Here is a 17,819-nt window from a genome sequence, read left to right as displayed (position 1 = left end):
TGGTAAATATGCTACACTAGTGCACAGAGAGAAATAGTCTGGAGTGCATGTTGAGAGCACAAGAAAACCTTAAGGTTTATTACTTATGACAAACAAAGCCATCTTGAGTACAAATCTTTAGTCACCTTCCCCCCTCCCCACAAAAAAGGGGTCCTGTAGGCTCCAGGCATGAGTTAGCCACCATTCCTGTCACCTGATGTCTTATTTCTTATTATTTCATTAGAGTTTATTTCTATGTAAGTGTGGGTACGATCACAACCACAAATTAAGAGACGCTTGATATTTCTTATGTTTAAAGCATTAGAGTAACTTTTGGAAATCACAAAAATAAACCAACACGTTTAGAGCAACACATACCATGACAGGGGTCTGACAACGGTGTCCAGGAACCGTTAATACATGTAGTTGTGTTCTTTTGATCATGCAGTCTTACAGCACCTTCTTTGCATTCATATATTGCTAAGTGGTCATATAGAATGATACTGACCTCAGAAAAGGGAAATATCGGTAAATCCTCAACATCACAGGTCTCTGGGTTCACATAAAAAGACAAAGATTAAATATCACACATAAGCATTTGGAAGTAAATATGCTGTTTACAGTTTCACTATATTCTAAAAAACTAAATATGGGATAATTATAACAAACAATAATGAAAGAAAAACACTGACAATGCAGTGAAAGTGTTTTAAGATGAGTTCATTAAACAGTGTGAATTAGCAGACACCTTTCACACTGAGGACTCGATAGCCTTAACCTTCTCTTTTGTAAGCTCCAGTGAAACTAGCTCTGATGTTCTCTTACACAGTTCTTGTTGATTTCAAATAAAATGTTCCTGCTGGAATGCCTTTCGAAAGAAATGAGCAGAGCAATGCTTACAGTGGTAGATCTATCACAGTTTCCTAAGCCAGGCCCATGCAAGGAGGGGGGACAACAGGGCACACTTGCCCCAGGCCTAAGTGGGCTGAAAGGCCCCACCAGGGGCCTGCCACACTTACACTGTCATGTCAGGAACATCCTAGGCCTCCCAGCCTGATAAGCTATGCAAGATAGGTGGTGGTGGTCCTAAACCCTATTGGTTTGTGCCATCCTTAGCAACTAGTGTTTTTGAGGTGGGGTGGGGAGGTTTTCTCCAGTGAGAAATTAATTACCAGCTCTCAGTCTAGTACAGTTTCAGGTCTCTTTGGCAGCTTGTCAGTGGAATGGAGGAACCCACGATCCTCATCCTTCCCAATGAGTCGTCAATCCACGTTTGACACAGATTTTTTTTTTTTTACATCTGCCGCAAAACCATCTTAATCTGATCCCGTTAAAAAATTCCTCCAGCTAACTCTTTTCAACTGGAGTTTTTCCACAGAAAATAAAGAACATGTCTCTTTACTCTCTATAACACTTCTCAAGTTAAAACCTCTGTAGCAGTTGACAAGCAGTAAAATACATACATACGGATCTTGGGCCCTCCAAATAGTAAAACACAATAACAGGTAGACATGAAGCACATACATACACTATCATAAAATAATGAACCCATAAATTAGCCAGGAATGAATCCAACATTCTGCCAGGACATAGGCTCGCGCCTCCTTACTGAAGCCCAGGAAGCATTTGCCCAGCTTAGTGAAGGAGGTGTGATACTCAGAGAGGGATCTGAGAGGCCTCCTGCCTCCCCCCCCCCCAAAAAAAGCTGGTGGTACGGCGCACCATTGTGTACCACCAGAAAACAGCACTGTTTTTTACAGAGATGACCAGGAAAGGATCACACACCATTAATCTGAGATTATCTGATTCACTTACCCAAATAACAAAGGATGCAGCCAGACGCACTTTGGTATCTGTGCCACGTCAAGAATAGACAGAAAGTCTTATTTTAGATGTGATGTAATGGAAACATGAATCTCATTTTTTTGTTGGGGTAGTTTTTTTTCTCATGTTGCCAAATATCCTGTGTTGAATTTATAAGCTTTGCAATTTATGGGCTGCAATCCACAGTCACCCTATGCCAGGTTGGGGTGTGCGTGTACATTGAGTGAAGACATTTCTGGTGGCTCCTTTTGCTGACATTGTGCCACTTGTGTCACTCTGCCAGCAAAGATCTCCCCCTTTGTCCACTGAATTGTACTGGCAGGTGGAATGCTACCGGTGGTATTCCCTCCACCGGAAAGCCCTGTATTCTGTAGTTCTGGTGGATCACCAGGTGCTCTCAAAGCGCTTTGCTAGATAAGCAACTATAAAGACCTTGCACAGTTTGTTTTGTGTTGTTCATATGATTTTTATGTATTGATATTAACCTTAAGTTCTTCATTCTACAGCTGCCCACCCAACAAGTAAATAAATAAAATTAACTGACCTATCGTGTTGCAGCTAGCTCGGTTCTGCCTCCCTCCCCCAAACATTAAAGGTAAAGGCAAAGGGACCCCTGACCATTAGGTCCAGTCACGGACATGGACGACTCTGGGGTTGCGGCGTTCATCTCGCTTTATTGGCTGAGGGAGCCGGTGGGTGTACAGCTTCCGGGTCATGTGGCCAGCATGACTAAGCCGCTTCTGGCAAACCAGAGCAGCGCACGGAAATGCAGTGTACCTTCCCACCAGAGTGGTACCTATTTATCTACTTGCACTTTGACGTGCTTTCGAACTGCTAGGTTGGCAGGAGCTGGGACTGAGCAACAGGAGCTCACCCCGTTGTGGGGATTCAAACCGCTGACCTTCTGATTGGCAAGCCCTAGGCTCTGTGGTTTAACCCCATAGCGTCATCCAAATTGTTTATGATGATAACGATGATGATGATGAATCATTTAGGGAAGCACCACAGAATAAAGTAGAACCACTCCACCGCTAATGCACTATTATTATGTCAATCGCCATAAAAGACCCCTCTGGGAGGCACCAAGGTCTTCCCCATACGTGCTTCCTCGGGAGTAAGAAAGGCAGCCTGGCCGAGAAAGACCCCTTGGGATGATGGGCAGCCCAATTGGCTTTGCCGACGGAGGCCGCTGAGGAGGACGGACACCTCGGCGCCACCTGGCGGGCTGCGGGGGGACATCCCGGTTTACCTCAGGCGCCTGGAAAGACCCGCCCACTCGCGCGCCGCGTTTTGCGAAGCCTCTCTAAGCTACAATGAGAGGCGGCGGGAAGGCGAGCGGGCGGGAGGGGAACAGACAGGTGGCGGGGAGAAAGGAAGGCCCTGTAGTCGCTAGAGGCCCTGACGTCACTTGCCTTCCTCGTAGTCGCCCTCAAATCCCTGAGCTAGCAGGAACAGCATCAACAAACCCAAGAGCCGGCGAGTCCGCAGAAGCCCCCAGGGCGGCCGTTGCATAACGCTGAGCTGGCGAGCGACGACGGCGGAGAGAAGGAAGGCTCACAACTGCGCGGACGAGTGGCGTAAAAGCGTTCGGTTAAGGGCCGCGTTCCGAGGAGCGACGCGCGATGGTCGCTGTTCAGCCCGTGTCCCCTGTTTCCCCCCTATAGCATTTCCCACCTAGAGCGCAGGATGGATCCTTTGCAGACTGACTGTACTTTTTCGCTACGTTTCATTCCTCCCCACCTCAGTGGAAGATGACAGCTTGCTGCGAAAGACAGCGGGGGAAATCCAGGATTATATCTTATCTGTGATATGTTGGTGGACTGTCCCATCACACTGAAAAAAGTGCAGAAATCATGCTCTCTCACATCGAAGTATTATTGAGTGGGGAAAATATGGTTCCTGCTGCTTTTTAAGGTTTTAAAAATCAATTTCTTTAAAAAAATAAGAATCCTAGTATGCAGTGTTTTACTACGCCATGTGACAGGCTGAAGAGAGCATCTAGACGTGGCTGAGAAAGTGTGGTTTATGACAGCTATATAATGCAGTCCGGTATTATTATCCCAGTCTTTGGGGGGTGTTTAGGGGGAGACACTTGGGCTATTGGAGAGCCATCTCTATTTGAACAGCAACAATAATAATTTATTATTTGTACCCTGCCCATTTGGCCGGGTCTCCCCAGCCACTCTGGGCAGCTTCCAACAAATATTAAAATACATTAAAATATCACATATTAAAAACTTCCCTAAACAGGGCTGCCTTTTTTTGTCTTTTGTCCATTTTGGTTATTGCTGACATTTTACTGATTTTCAATACAAACTGAGTATGTTTTAATCAGATTATTAGGCATTTGGAATATAAATAGAAAGACAGGGTGTAGCTTTGAGAGTGGCTGAGGAGGAATAATTTAGAAGAACCATCCAGTGAAGATTTATTAATTTATTTAAAACATTTGTTAATAATAATAATAACAATAACAATAACAATAATAATAATAATAATAATAACAACAACAACAACAATAATTTATACCCAGCCACTCTGGGCAGCTTCCAACAAAATATTAAAATACAATAGTCTGTCAAACATTAAAAACTTTCCTAAACAGGGCTGCCTTCAGATGTCTTCTAAAAGTTTGGTAGTTGTTTTTCTCTTTGACATCTGGTGGGAGGGTGTTCCACAGGGCCCTCCACACTACTGAGAAGGCCCTCTGCTTGGTTCCCTGTAACTTGACTTCTCGCATCGAGGGGACCGCCAGAAGGCCCTCGGCACTGAACCTCAGTGTCCGGGCTGAACGATGGGGGGTGGAGACACTCCTTCAGGTATACTGTCGAAAGCTATTTTTGGTTCAGTTCACAGCCGAGGGAATGAAGGCATGACTAGGAGATGCAATAGCTTTTTATTTATTTATTTCCCGCCCATCTGGCTCGGTTTCCCCTGCCACTCTGGGCAGCTTCCAACAGAATATTAAAATACAGTAGTCCATCAAACATTAAAAGCTTCCCTAAACAGGGCTCCCTTCAGATGTCTTCTAAAAGTCTGGTAGTTGTTTTTCTCTTTGACATATGGTGGGAGGGTGTTGCACAGGGTGGGCGCCACTACCGAGAAGGCCCTCTGCCTGCTTCACTGTAACTTGACCTCTCACAGTGAGGGTACTGCCAGAAGGCCCTCGGCGCTGGGTGGGGGTTGAGACGCTCCTTAAGGTATACTGGACTGAGGCCATTTAGGGCTTTAAAGGTCAGCACCAACACTTTGAATTGTGCTCAGAAACGTACTGGGAGCCAATGTAGGTCTTTCAAGACCAGTGTTATGTGGTCTCAGCGGCCGCTCCCAGTCACCAGTCTAGCTGCCGCATTCTGGATTAGTTGTAGTTTCCAGGTTACCTTCAAAGGTAGCCCCACATAGAGCGCATTGCAGTAGTCCAAGCGAGAGATAACTAGAGCATGCACCACTCTGGTGAGCCTATCTGCGAGCAGATAGGGTCTCAGCCTGTGTACCAAATTAATCTGTGTACCAGATTTTTAAATCCAGAATTGTTATGTATTGCAACAGAAATCTATTACACCATAGCCATATACAACAACCAGGATTGTCAGAGTGCTGCATTTCCCACATATCCCACAGAATTTCTCAGATAAATCAACACAAACTGCTTTCATCTCTCCCAGCCAAGCCTTTCCTCATTTGAATGTAAGCACAGTTGGAATGGGACACGGGTGGCGCTGTGGTTTAAACCAGAGCCTAGGGCTTGCCGATTAGAAGTTCGATGGTTTGAATCCCCACAACGGGGTGAGCTCCCGTTGCTCGGTGCCAGCTCCTACCAACCTAGCAGTTCGAAAGCACGTCAAAGTGCAAGTAGATAAATAGGTACCGCTCCGGTGGGAACGTAAATGGTGTTTCCGTGCTCTGCTCTGGTTCGCCAGAAGCAGCTTAGTCATGCTGGCCACATGACCCGGAAGCTGTACGCTGGCTCCCTTGGCCACTAAAGTGAGATGAGCGCCACAATCCCAGAGTCGTCCGTGATTGGACCTATCGCTCAGGGGTCCCTTTACCTTTACAGTAGGAATGAAAAAAGAGACAGTGTGCTGTTAGCTTATGGGATGTTTATGTAGTAGAAGCAACACAGAGAGAAGGGGATTGACAGAGATGGGTGGAGTTGACTCTTCCGGAAACTTGTTCTCTAAAGAACAGTAGAAGCAACAGGAAATACAGAGTTTGCAGGAAATACAGTTGGGATAGTTACATCTGAATTTCCCTGTATCTGAACCTTCATTTTCTTTAGCACGCTCAGATTTTGTAGACTTCCAGGAACTGTCTATTTTCACTTGTTACTCAGTAAAGTATCATAAACATTGAAGGTGTTACTTAAATAATAATTTTAAAGTTTCAATTTGAGGATTAAGTTTACTATCCACCAGATGGCAACACATGACTTTTAAGCACGTAGCATAGAAGTGTAAGCAACTGCATGCGGGTCTTGATATCCGAACACAATGTTTTCTCATGAAATTGTTTGTTAGGCAAGCATTTACATGAGTTGACAGTTTCCATTGATTCCTATAGGGAAATTGCTAGTGTGTTCCCAACCATGGAAATATGACCGCAAAATGATGAAAAAACCTGGGGAAACCCTCTGAAACACTGAAAAAAGGCAAACAAGGAAGGCAAAAATGCTATTGCAGTGGTATCTCAATTTAAGAACAGCCCTGTTTACGAACAATTTGATTTATGAACTCTGCAAAACCGGAAGTATTGTCCTGGTTTGTGAACTTTACCTTGGTCTAAGAACAGAATCCGAACAGTGGAAGGGCACCAGCGGCGGGAGGCCTCATTAGGGAAAGCATACCTCTTAAGTCTTCTGCTTCTCTGCAACGTATCTCTGGCCCCAGCGCATACTTTGAGGGCCATTTTAAATCAGAGCAGTGGGAGTCAAGAGCACAGGAACCAGAGGAGCAGGACCCATTACCCAGAGCCAGAGGGGGCCCCATCTCCATGTGCTCCATGATCATGGTTGGCTCTCAGGCGTAAGGAGGAGGAGCAGGTACACTCCAGGAGGCTGAGACAGGCAATTAGCTGGCCAGGTGAGGTGCACTAGCTCTGCGAGGAGGTGTGTGATTCCTCAGCAGGAGTAGCTCTTAGGACAGGTGAGAGTCACATGACTCATCAAGCCCAAATGCAGAATTCAGTGGTGAGATTGGGGGGCGGGACTAGAAATAGTTGGCTGTGCCTATCATTGGTTCCAACGCCACCTACTGTCTGGCACCTACTGTTGATCTCCCTGCCTTCTGTTCCACGAGTACCAGCCACCACTAGGTACAGAATCTATTTTTTAAAATGAGGTTTAAGATCTTATATTCATGTATATGCTTTATTTCTTGTAAATTAATATATAATACAAATTCAACTTTAAAGTCTTTGATTTATGTAAGTGTATAATTATCTTCAGAAATTTACAATTTCTCCCTTGTAGCTTTTAGGAAGTGCTCATTTAATCAAGTACCTGAAAAGAAAAGAAAACCAATCTCAAATACGAAATATCATTATACAGTGATGCTTATAACTTTCTAAAATGCAAAGTCTTTGAAAGAAGCAGCTGAATATCAACAAAACCTATTATGATTAGCCTGTCATTTAAAACAGCCAGACAACTAAAACATCTGTGTGGGCATACACAGTAAGCCAGCTTTATGTGGATGGCAAAAAAATATTTACAAAATTAAAAGGGGTCATGTTCTGGAGGAGCACTAAGATGTCTCAGATAGTAGAGCAAGGCTTTTTATAGCCAGAACTCGACAGAACTCAGTTCTGGAACCTCTCATGTGGGTGCCATTACCATTCTAAGAGAACAAGGGAGGTGCTTGTGAATTCCAGCACCTCTTTTTCTAGAAAAATAGTACTGATCTAGAGAGATCCTAGAGAAGAAATAAAATACAAAATCTGAAAGGGAAAGTACTGTATAGAGAGAAGAGAAAATAAAACAGAACAAAGTTTGGCTTTTTATAAAGAGGAATGGGGGAAGGGTGATAAAGTTTCAAAGATGCGACCACTGCAGTGGCCAATAAGGAATTGAGGGGGATGGGAGCATACTGCTTGAGAATACATAATGTAGAATGTAAACAGACCTACCAAAATGTTTTTAAGACCCTAACTCCCCCCCCCCACTGGTCTCCTCCTGACTGATGCCTGACTCTTTGATGCCAACAACCAAGGGTCATGGAATAGGGACTTGCAGTCCAAAGCATCTGAAAGGTTCCTGCTCTAGGTCCTTAATACTGCTCTGGGCACAGAACCCACACAATGGACTGTATAGAGAGTACGAAGAACTCTTAAGTACAGGTGCTGAGGACAAGCAATAAGGGATGTCTACCATTCTAAAACTTAATGGATCTCAGTTTGAACCACAAATGCAGTTCTTCTGTCCCTATCTAGGACTGTAAGCAAAGAGCACAAATTTTTCCATTTTATGAAATAGTTATGTGAAGTAGTTCCTCATTTTAAGTATCAGGTGAATTAAAGTATAAAAAATATTTAACTGAAGTTGGAAGTTTGCCAGGAATTGGTAGATTTTCCAGTATCTAGAAATATTTTCTTGCTTACCAATGATGATCATTTGGCAGATTTGGGCAAGCACCTGTTTTTCAGCTATCTCCCAGGGCTGTTGCAAGGCCAAGATGGCGAAGTGAGTTCTTTGGAGCAACTTCAGCTTCAAAATATGAATACAGTAAGCACATATAATGTCATTCATAGTAGTTTATAGAACTGAAACATAATTTGCAGTGAAATCTTATTGTTTTAGATCAGGAGAATCCAACATAGTGCCCTCCTGATGTTGTTGGACTAGAGCAGGCATCCCCAAACTTCAGCCCTCCAGATGTTTTGGGACTACAATTCCCATCATCCCTGACCACTGGTCCTGTTAGCTAGGGATCATGGGAGTTGTAGGCCAAAACATCTGGAGGGCCGCAGTTTGGGGATGCCTGGACTAGAGCTTCCATAAGTCCCAAGCAGCACAGGCAGTAGTCATAAACAGCTGGCCTGCCCATGAAGTGGCTGTGTTAGGTGGAGGAAGCACAAGAGGTGGTGCCCCAACACTGACTGAACAGCCCTTGTCAGGAGCACTCAATGCAGCTTCTCTCCCCAGTCCCTGGGACAGAGAAGACAAGCATCAAGCCCTTGCAGATTTGCTCCCACTTTTGCTGAGTTTGGTGAGAGTGGAGGGCATTCCGGTGTGTCGCTTCACCACTTTTCTTCCTCACCCCTGGAGAAGAAAAGCGACAGAGTCTTGTGGAATGAGTTCAGCAAGAGCAGGGGTGGGGTGAGAGCATTACAGTGTGCAGCAGAAGTGGGGAGAGGGTGGCAAGGGGGAAAAAAGCACGTTCTGTTTTTGTCCCATGTGGTGAAATGGGATAGGCCATTCCTGGTCATAAATGACAGTAGTTGTAGTCCAACAATCTGAAGGGCACCATGTTAACAACCCATTTCAGCTTTTCAGAGAAGACTGCTTTGTCGGAATACGTTTCACGGATCCGCCATGGATTCACATTTATTTGGTTATTTTATAAGTTTTTCGAGGTTTACTTTTGGTATAATTGCGCGTAAAAGCGAAAGTGAAAGCATGAATGAATAGTGTGGTTCACTTATGAGATTAATCCGCCTTTATTTTGTAGATCCGGTCATGTTCAAAATTGTTAATGAGCGTTAAACTTGCTTCCCGCCCTTTTGGAGGGCAGCAACAGTGATTTTATTGGTTAAAGTACTAATGATGATGTCACGTTTGTTCCCTAATAAAAGGCAGAGGCACCCCGCTTAGGCAGGAGGAGTTCGTTCATGTTCTTTTAGTTGGGTTTTAGTTGAAGTCAAGTTTAGTTTAAGGGATCAGGAGCGGGCTGGATGGGTTGGATGGGTTTTTCTTTAGTTAGAGTTAGATCGCGGAAGATCATTCGGCTTTAGTTTTAGTTAGGTTTTTCTTTTAGGTTAGCCTAGGGTTAGGCCCGCGGAAGATATTTCGGTTTTAGTTTATTTAGTTAGCCTCGCGGAAGATTGGGCGCGCAGGGTCTTTAAGCTTAGGAGAACTTAGCCTAGGGGACGAGCCTACGCGGGTTCTGCCGAAGCCACTAAAGATACAACCGGTGTCTGTCTTCCTTTGGGGTTAACGGGGGAGTAAAGTAAAATTTTTAATTTTCTGTAAATTGGTCCGTCTATTCAGAGTCAGGGTATATATTTTATTTCACGAGGCAACTTTTCTTTAAAGAAGGCAATTAGGAACTCACACACCACCAGAGTCTTCAATTGGCTTACTCATCATCCTTCAGACTGTGAGGCTTGGCCGGCGACCGTGCTCAAAAGCACGCGGAACGCTGGCCGCTTTCCCCGCAACTGGTACCTCGTGCATAACCAGTCCAAGGCCGTGCACGAGGAGCTCCAGCACCCATACCCCGACAAGTGGTGCCCCGTGTGAGGCAAAGCGTAGTCGAAAATCGCTTCCACGAAGACTCCGGTTAAAGGCAACATATCGGAAGTGGCTCGGAAACAGACGTTGAGAGGTGAGGTATAACGGCCCGGTTCATCCAGGATTTCGCTGCAGTAGCACGAATCCACCGCTTGCCCAAAGTACTGTAAATAGAAATTGCGCGCGTGTATATTTTGCCCCAAGGGGTCCCCGGGTAGAGCGGCAAGGAGTTTAGTGTAAGCCTACGGGCAGAGTAAGGTCTTCCCTAAAGCCTACGGGTGGGAAGGGTCTGGCAAAAGCCTACGGGTGCCAGGGTTTTCGGTCAAAGCCTACGGGTAGGGCCGGTGTCTCCCGAAAAAGCCTACGGGTGGGAGGGAAAGGTTTTCTGGCTAAAGCCTACGGGTGCCAGGTTTTTCGGTCAAAGCCTACGGGTAGGGCCGGTAGCCCCTAGTAGAAGCCCACGGGTGGGGGTGGAGGTTTTCTGGCTAAAGCCTACGGGTGCCAGGTTTTTCGGTCAAAGCCTACGGGTAGGACCGGTGTCCCCTAGTAGAAGCCTACGGGTGGGGGAGGAAAAGTTTTGGAAAAGTGCTAAAAATGGGCTCCTCACTCTCAACTGCTCAAGTTAAATTTTGTGAAGATTTATTGTACCTTTTGAAAAGAAATGGTCACCCTGTCTCTGAATCAGAAGTAGAGCTTTTAGTTAAAACTATTGGGGAAGTTTGCCCTTGGGTCCCTAAGGAGGGAACGAAAGATTTAGCTTCATGGGAAAGGATCGGGTTAGAATTTATGGCCAACCCGAAAATCGGAATTCCTGTACAATTGGTATGGAGCAAAGTAAGAAACTGCTTTCAACAAATCGCTCCAAGAAATGTTTTGCTTAATGGAACAGTGAATTTAGGAAATACTGCTTTTAATAGTGCCCCTGTGCTGCCGCTTGCGGTTGTGCCATTTTCGGCCCCCTCGCAGCAGCCAGTTCAGGCCCCGTTGTCGTACACGCACTCGCCCTTGTCCAATTTGTCGTTGCCAGATTCATTGCCGCCTGTGCCGGTGCAGCAGACGCCGTCGGCCTTTCAAGCCCCGCCGCGGACTGCCCCACCGCCAGTCGCTCAGCAGTCATCGCAGGCCTTTTACCAGCCAGCGATCTCAAGTCAGCAGCAGCCGCGGACCTCGCTCCAAGCAACGGTCCCGCTTCCTCCATCGCAAGCCGCGCTTTTGCCAGCGATCCAGCAGCAGCAGCAGCAAGCAGCCTTTTTGCCAGCAAACCCTGCTGCCCTGCAGGCCGCGCTCAAGCCAGCAGCTCCAGTTTTGCAGCAAGCTGATTTCCAATCAACAGCAATCCAAGCTTCAATGCAAGCAGCACAACAGCAATTTACCAACCCTTCAGCACCTCCGATGCCAATGCAGATTCCAAGACAAGAACAAAGCCAAACAATGATGATCCAGATGCCAGGACTTGCAGTACAGAGCCAACAACCTTATGCTCCAACTTCAAGTCAGCCATCTTGTCTTCATCCAACTTCAAGTCAGCCATCTTGTCTTCATAGTCAGCCATCTTCAAGGCATCCAGATGTCAAAGACTCTTTAGCGCCATCTAGTGGCTCATCACTTGGAAAGCATCAAGAAGATTTAAACTCACTGATGCCACCTACAGATCCAACAGCAATGCAACCCATCTGCAGAACTCAAGCTTTGGAAGCAGCTTTGGGACAAATAGACTTTAGTGCTGATCCAATGCACATCTTTCCAGTGATTCGTGCCAATGGAGGACAACCTGCAAGATATCAAGCCATTCCTTTTGAAACACTACGTGAACTGCGGAAAGCCATACGCGAAAATGGACTTCAAGCTCCTTATACTAGAAGTTTACTTGAAGGACTGTCCACTAGTAGACTTCTGCCATCTGATTGGAAGTTGATTCTTCGCACCTTCCTGTCGCCTACAGATGCTCTTCTGTGCCTGCAAGAGTGGAAAGAAGTAGCAGCCAGACGTGCAACGCCACTCGCCACAGAAGATATGCTCACAGGATCAGGACATTACTCCAATCTCAATCAACAGCTAGCCATACCTGATGCTGCACTCATCACCATAGCAGACATCGTAGTCAAAGCTTGGCGCAGATTACCCAATCGCACAGATGCCAGCTCAGTATCAGGATTCGCTGCAGTTAGGCAAGGTCCAAAAGAGCCTTATGGGGACTTCGTGGATCGCCTGATTGTTGCAGTGGAACGCCAGATAGAAGATCGTCATGCCAGAAACATGCTGACAAAACAACTCGCCTTTGAGAATGCTAATGATGACTGCAAGAATGCCCTAACAGCAGTTGCAGCTCGTCCAGATGCCACATTGACTGAGATGCTACGCGTCTGCCAGAATGTTGGTACCCACTCCTACAAAGCACAGCTCTTGGCAGCTGCGGTACAGATGCCACGTCAAGACAGCTCTACGCCAGTCAAGAAGTGCTATGGGTGTGGAGGCGATGGGCATTTCAGGTCGCAGTGCACGGCAACCCCAAGGCCTTCTGCCAAGCCACCCGAGAGATGTCCCATCTGTCAAAAAGGATTTCATTGGGCGAACGATTGTCATTTGAATCCACAAAATACATCACCTACCTCATCTCCAGTTCAGGGAAACGGTTCTGCGGGCCGCGCCCCGGCCCCGGTAAAACAATAGGGTGCAAGCTCAAGAACATCATGAAGGTCAACCATCCCAGAAAGGTGAACAACGCTACTCCTTATCCAGGTCATCAGGAAAAAAGAGTGATCCAGAGAGATATCTACTCTTCAGATGTCCAGAGAAAACATGTGACCTCATCAAACATTCAGGTTCCAGAGGTTTCATCGTCTGCCTTACCTATTCCAAGGGTTCCAGTAGAGAACATAGCATTCAGTTCACCTTCTGCTAACCGCCCTTCAGTTCCTGCTGATGTCACCCCCGCTTCACAGCAAGCAATCACAGTCAAGTCTCTGATCGCAGAATTGCCTTCAACGTTGAGAAAACATCCTACTGAGGTCAACCTCGCAGCACCTGAGCTTTACTCACCTTTGAGTCAAGGTCAATCTGTCATTGAAGGACATTTGCCCTTGATGAAACAGCAATATCCAGGAAGCAACCCAGCTGATGATCACTTTCCATGTGGCCAAAGAATGCAAGCGAGTGAGACAGCTCCCTCTTGTGGAAGCTTAAACATCACTCCAGTTAACAATGTCCACACCTTTGTGTCACCTCCAGCTTTTAAGCTCAACCCGCCACAACCAAATAGTTATCATGGACAACAACTTCAACTGTCTTGTGTCAAAGAAGAAGCTCCATCCTGTCAGTTTGATGCACAACTGACTGAATGCCAACAGGTTCAACAGCGTCAGCAACTCTTACTAATGGAAGAACCTCAAGTTTGCCAACTCAACGCCAAGCAGCTTCAGAGTTGCCAACTTCAGCAATGCAAAAAACCTGAAGCCAAAAAGATGTCTTCAAACACTGCCGACGAAGAACAAGAAGCTTCTTCTGTCCCAGGTATACCACTCTTCTTAACAGAGGACTGTTACTTTTCAAATCCATGGTTTGCTCAGCAATTGCCAACATCCATTCGTGGTCCATTCCCAGACACTTCAATTTGCCTTATTCTACCTAGGATGGATCGCCTCCCTGCCACAGTCACACTGACTGCAGGCCTAGTTCGAATCACAGATTCATCGCAGTTGCTGATTCCAGGATTTTCAACTGTTCCTTGTGTCCTAACAAAAGGTTTAGAAATTGCCAGACTCTATTTGCTTACTTCTACACCTACAGCTCCTGTAGACTCTTTGCCTCCTCAGGCAGCAATGGCGCTAATCAAGATTACAGAAGAACGCCCTCATCTCGTCTTAGAAATGGGTGGACGAAAGATCAAGGGTCTTCTTGATACAGGCGCAGATGTCACAGTGATCGCCAGAAAAGATTGGCCTGACCAGTGGGCAACGACTGTCACCCAGGAAGTCTTCGGAGTCGGAGGTTTCGAACCCGCCCACCAGAGCGTGCATCCGATTACCTTCCAGTCAGACTCAGGCTCCATGGTGCAGCTCCGTCCACTTGTTATGGATGTGCCTATCACCCTTTGGGGTAGAGACTTATTGTCTAAAGCAAGAACTGTTGTCCATACGCATTTTTGATGTGGGCCTTTGCATCAGCGCCAGTACATGCTCTTCCACTCACATGGAAGGAAGGACCCCCTGTATGGGTCGACCAATGGGCGCTGACGTCAGAAAAGCTCGCTGCAGCAGAGGCCCTAATCAAAGAGCTGCTTCACCAGGATCGTGTGCAACCCTCTAATAGCCCTTGGAACACTCCAATCTTCGTCATCAAGAAGAAAAGTGGAAAATGGCGTTTGCTTCAAGACCTGAGAAAGATCAACGAAAGAATTGTTCCAATGGGTCCCCTTCAATGTGGACTTCCTAATCCTAACCTCATTCCTAGAAACCATCAGCTTGCAATCATCGATCTCAAAGATTGTTTCTTTACTATCCCGCTAGCACCTGCAGATCAAGAAAAGTTCGCTTTCACTCTACCTGTATTCAATAACACCAGACCAGCTTCCAGATACTCTTGGAAGGTACTCCCTCAAGGAATGGTGAATTCGCCGACTCTCTGCCAGAACTTTGTAGATAAAGCATTACAGCCTTTCAGAGCACAATATCCAGCCTTAGAAGTTTGTCATTACATGGATGACATCTTGATCCATGGAGAGAAGGTCTCAGAGCATCATATTGAGCATCTTACGCGCATCCTGAACTCTTTTGGGCTTTGTATTGCCCCAGAAAAGGTACAGCGCACTGCTCCATTTCATTATTTAGGTCACAGACTGCTTCAAGATACAGCCCTGCCAGAGATGCCAAGCATAGTCATTCCAGAATCCTTTACCTTGACACAACTGCAGCATCTCTTGGGACAGATAAACTGGGCTCGAAAGTCTCTAGCAGTTCCAACATCTGACCTCTCACCATTGTTTTCTGCTCTTAAGGGACATACATCTCCTTCAGATGTTATTCCATGCACCTCTGAGATGCGTCTTGCTTTACAAGGGGTAAACACAAAACTGCACCAAATAGCTGTAGATCGTGTGCCAACAGCTAACTGCGCTCTTTCATGTGCCATCTTCACTACACCAAGATTGCCTACAGCAGCCTTATATGTTCCGGATACTTCCTCAAAAGTGGCAATCGTGGAGTGGATTCATCTTTCACACACGCCTCAAAGGAATGTGTACCCCAGTATGGACGCTGTTGCTGATCTCCTTGTTAAGTGCAGAGGCCGTGCAATTCGCCTGAGTGGAAATGATCTGCTTTCCATCTACCTTCCTTTCTCTCAAGAACAAGTGCTAACTTTGATTCAGTTTTCAGATAGTTTCCAGATTGCTATTGCTGATTTTGTCGGTTCATTCTTGTATAATCCTCCTAAGGACAAAAGATTCACTTTATTGCAACAAGTAAACTATCACCTCTCATCCATGTTGGTGCTTCAACCTATTCCCGTTGCAAAAACTCTGTTCACAGATGGCTCCTCTTCCTATGGTGTCCTTGCATGGCGGGAGGATGGACAATGGAAAACTGTATTTACAGAGAAACAACTTTCAGCACAAAGATCGGAACTGGCAGCAGTAATTCTTGCTTTTCAAACTTTCACTACAGAAGCATTCAACCTCGTTGTAGATTCTCAGTATGTATATAGACTGTTATCATCGCTTCCAGTTGCTTATCTGTCTCCGTCCATGGACGAAAATCTCTTTAATTTGTTCGCGCAGCTTCAAGAACTATTACAGAGACGTTCATTTCCTTTTTTTGCTGCACACTTGCGCTCTCATTCTAACCTCCCAGGATTCCTGGTGGAAGGAAATGCAGTAGCAGACGCTGCCCTCAGGACTCTAGCTTTCTCCTTGTTCGACAATCCTGTGACAAGCCATGAAACTTTCCACCAATCAGCAAAGGTTCTACACAAGACCTTCAACATTCCAATGTCACAAGCAAGGGACATTATTTCATGCTGCCCTTCGTGCTCCAAGTCTCCTATCTGCTTGCCATTTGATGCTGTAAACCCTCGAGGCACGGAGGCGAATCAGCTGTGGCAGATGGATGTGACACATGTCCCAGCCCTTGCTCCAATGTCTAAGTTGCATGTCACAGTGGACACCTTTTCAGGTTTCATTTGGGCTACAGCACTGAAGGGAGAAACTGCGAGGCACGTCATACAGCACTGCATGAGAACCTTTTCAGTTATGGGAAAACCTCAAGCCATTAAAACAGATAATGGCCCGGCCTATGCTTCTCAGGCCTTTAGTGACTTTTGTGTGCAATGGAACATTTCCCTATCTCATGGGATTCCGTTTAATTCGACAGGCCAAGCTCTCATTGAAAGGACACACCTCACTTTCAAAACTCTGCTCCATAAACAGACTGCAGGACGTCACCTTCCAGCCTCAGAGATCCCTTTGGCAGTCGCAAAGGTGCTGTTCACCTTAAATTTTCTTCTCTTTCCACATAACAAGCCTCATTCCCCAGTGGATCTCCACTTCAAGAAAGAAGAACAGCTTCCTCGACCTCTGGTCTCTTATCGCCTCTTGCCTGACATTGAATGGCGAGGACCAGTTCCACTCATCACTTGGGGTCGTGGTTATGCTGCAGTTGCCCTTGAAGAAAAGGCTGTTTGGGTGCCTGCCAGATGTGTGCGCCCTTGGAGAGCTAAGGAACCAAATTGAGAATATCCACCTCGTTGTTTGGCTGCACTAGTTCTAGTGTCAAATGCAGCAACTCTTCAACTATCCTACAACCTAGGCCTTTTGTTTGCCTCTGGGCGGCCTCTGGTTCCTGGCTGCCTGGATTTGTTCCAGTTACTCTCATACCTGCATTCACTAGCAGATCACCTTGATTTGCTTGCTTAACCTCCTTTCTTCTACAGGTATCGTTGGTTCTTCAGAACTCGATGTTTCAGTACTTTCCTGAGCTCCATGAACTTTTCCTGAGTTCCAGGACTATTTCTTCTACATGGTCATGTGTAGTCGGAGAAGAAGACGACCGGCAACTCATTCATCGTCTTCATCCTCCTCTCCAACACCATTTTGCAGTTCTAAACCTGTCCTGTACCTTATATTGTACTTGTAAAAATTGCATATTTACCTTTGTATGCTTCTTGAAATATCCGCCTCGCATGTTACATGTGTTTTCCTTATAGCTTGATAGTTAATGATATGGATGAAACTTTTCTGAAATGGTTTCCATTTAGAGCGTCACAATTTTGATGATATGGAGATGTTTATGTAAGGTCAAAGCATTGTCTTTGTGCAGTTCTAGTCATAGACATATTCATGCATATATGTTTTATTTCAGTAATCCTAAATCTCCACGTTGTGCTTGCAAAAGTTGTAGTTTAAAATGTGGTAACATATATATGCCTTATTTGAAATATTTCCTTTGGTCAAAGAATTGGTCATTCTCGGATTTGTTCAAGATATATATGTCAAGTCTGGTGGCGTCCTACCCTTTTGGTACCCCTATTTACTTTAAAGATTCCCCCTCTATATGCTACCTTTTGGCAGTAAACCAGG

General features: G+C 45.7%; 1 protein-coding gene and 1 long non-coding RNA gene across 2 annotated transcripts in view; both read right to left on the bottom strand.

The window, feature by feature from the left end:
• CR2 (complement C3d receptor 2) overlaps positions 1 to 527 on the bottom strand; it is a 54,287-nt gene extending 53,760 nt beyond the window's left edge. Inside the window, exon 1 of the mRNA XM_033153972.1 lies at positions 358 to 527. The gene's annotated coding sequence lies outside the window, so the exon portion shown is untranslated. The remainder of the gene's footprint in view (positions 1 to 357) is intronic.
• A 6,622-nt stretch (positions 528 to 7,149) lies between these two features.
• Positions 7,150 to 8,638, bottom strand: LOC117047792. The gene is made up of 2 exons (XR_004426773.1): positions 8,398 to 8,638; positions 7,150 to 7,300 (listed from the first exon to the last, which is right to left on the bottom strand). It is a non-coding gene; the product is annotated as an uncharacterized LOC117047792 (long non-coding RNA).
• Positions 8,639 to 17,819: the final 9,181 nt, after the last annotated feature.

The sequence above is a fragment of the Lacerta agilis genome, chromosome 6 (assembly GCF_009819535.1).
Source record: "Lacerta agilis isolate rLacAgi1 chromosome 6, rLacAgi1.pri, whole genome shotgun sequence".
NCBI classification, from domain to species: domain Eukaryota; kingdom Metazoa; phylum Chordata; class Lepidosauria; order Squamata; family Lacertidae; genus Lacerta; species Lacerta agilis.
The sequence above is the reverse complement of the archived record's forward strand: the minus strand, read 5'-3'. Positions and strand labels throughout refer to the sequence as shown.